The sequence below is a fragment of the Macrobrachium nipponense genome, chromosome 29 (genome assembly GCF_015104395.2).
Source record: "Macrobrachium nipponense isolate FS-2020 chromosome 29, ASM1510439v2, whole genome shotgun sequence".
In the NCBI taxonomy this organism is placed as follows: Eukaryota; Metazoa; Arthropoda; class Malacostraca; order Decapoda; family Palaemonidae; genus Macrobrachium; species Macrobrachium nipponense.
Window position 1 is genome coordinate 30,810,591 of NC_061092.1, and position 2,500 is coordinate 30,813,090.

The 2,500-nt window shown below is 32.3% G+C and overlaps 1 protein-coding gene across 3 annotated transcripts in view; it reads right to left on the bottom strand.

The window, feature by feature from the left end:
* LOC135206226 (tyrosine-protein phosphatase 99A-like) overlaps window positions 1–2,500 on the bottom strand; it is a 605,334-nt gene that overhangs the window by 198,502 nt on the left and 404,332 nt on the right. The window lies entirely within an intron of this gene.

Genomic DNA, 2,500 nt, shown 5'->3' on the forward strand with positions numbered 1-2,500 from the left:
GTGTGGGTCAACTGGTAGCACCCTGTCATTTCGTTCAAGAGGCAAGAGTTCGATCCCGATGAAAGAGAGAGAGACTTACAAGCTGTGATATCCTTAAATATAAATAATAATTACACACAATTAAAAACAAACAAAATTAAAAGATGACCCAAGCCCAACATGAGAGAATCCTCCATTAAAAAAAAAATCGAAGTAAACATAAAAATATCGACAAAAAGGAAATTGAAAAAACCTGGAAAAATAACGAAGGAAATATAATGCACGCAACGGGGCCATATGATAATGCATTTGTCAATAATATTGGGTTCCCGTTAGAACCAGGGTGGCGAAGACGCGTGACTACGAGGCTTTTCCGTATTTTGGGGGAATTTGGTCAAAGTCATTTTGAGGTCAAACCACAAATATTCTTCCCCATTCGGTCAATCACAAGAAACGAAGAGATGGGGAGAATAGTGAAGATCAAAAGTGGAGGATATGGCAATAAAGAAAATGACAATAAATGAAATAAGATTGCTCGATAATAAGATGCGTTTGAAATGTACCTGTTTTAATTTTCCTATTCATTTTAGTGACGTATTTTGCTTTGTGTACCACCGAACAATCTTATCTTATTTATTGCCATTTTCCTTATATATAAAGGAAAGGCATTTGATCGCCAGTGGCGAAAGAAAAATATAATGGGAAAATCAAGATATTAAAGACACGAATCGGTACAATTCTCAGCTGTAGCAAAGAACATAGGAAAATTAATTTTATTTGTACATGGAAGAAAAAAAAATATATGATAAATATATATTTATATGTGTGTATAATATACATATATATATATATATATATATATATATATATAGATATATATATATATATATATATATATATATATACATATATATATATATATATGAATCTTCAGAGGTTGTTCATGATACGATTTGTAAAAGGATCAGGTGTATTATAACGAAACGTTTCGCACATGAAACATCTGTGCATCATCAGTCTGCAAAGAGCAATAAGACAAATAAATAACATATAAAACCATAAAACATAAACAGAACTCACATGTATTAAAATAGTCTTAAAATTAACCAAAAAACAGTACAAAGTAAAAACAGTAAAAAGAGAGAGAACACCCAAAACACTAACCGTCCATGAGGAGAGAAGATGGAATGACCTGTCGTCAAATGCAGGTGACGACGTTAACTATGCCAGGTATAGAGTGGCTGAAGAAGTATTACCATTTAACGAAGGAACAAGTTTCTTAATGTATAATGACTTGAGGGTAGTTAAGTGATCAGGATGTTTGACATGATCTATTATATTATTGTGAACTGGTCTTTCTGGAGCTCAATTTTACAATTAAAAGCATGGTTCCTGATATTAGAAAATTCAGGTTGTTTAAAATAATGTACCACTCAATGAAACCATTAGCATTATTTTAAACAACATTTTTTCCAATTATGATACTATTTTTTATGGTTTTAATCGGGCTACTTTTAAACAATTACTGGATCTTGCTGTGCAAGATTCCATGTTCATTTTTAACAATCGGCTCTATTCGCAGGTCGATGGAGTCGCCATGGGGTCTCCTTTAGGCCCTATCTTTGCTAACTTTTTTATGTCAGACATGGAGTCGAAATTTTTAAATGGTTGTAGTTCTAATGTTAGACCCTCTTTTTACCGTAGATACGTTAATGATACCTTCGAGTTATTCCAGCATCCTTGGCATTGTTCCTCATTTTTAGAATTTATTAATAAAGCTCACCCTAATATTAAATTTACAGTAGAGGATGAAAATGAAGGTTCTCTACCTTATTTAGATTTGAGAATCACTAGAAGTAACTCAGAATTTGCCACGTCAGTCTACAGAAAACGTACCTATAAAGGACTTACTAATAATTTTTATAGTTCCTGTCAACATTCTTTTAAATTAAACAACATCAACACATTGGTAATAGGGCTCTAAAGTATTCATCTTCTTAGAAAATTTTCCATGATGAGATTTCATTTTTGCTGGTTTTTTTTAAGTCCAACTCTTTTCCACAAGACTTGGTTTTAAAAATTGTCAACCAAATACTTGCGAGGTTTTTGCAGCCCATATCATCTAATTTTGATGTTCCAAAAAGGTTATTTTATGCTACTGTTCTGAAATTCATATCCAATTCAATCATTGAACAAGAAATTCCGTGTCTCAAGGTCAAATTAATATAAAAAATTCAATATACAATAGGTTCCTTTTTTAATTTCAAAGATCGCCTTCAGCCATTTATGAGATCCAACGTCATATACATATTCACATGCCCTGGATGTCCAGGTTCTTACGTTGGTTCAACTCGAAGTTGCTGAGGGTTCGATATTGCAGTCATATAGGTTTTAGTTTCCGAACAGGACAAAGAATAAAATAGCCTCAATTTTTTAATATCAGGAACCATGCTTTTAATTGTAAAATTGAGCTCCAGAAAGAACAGTTCACAATAATAAATCATGTCAAACATCCTGATCA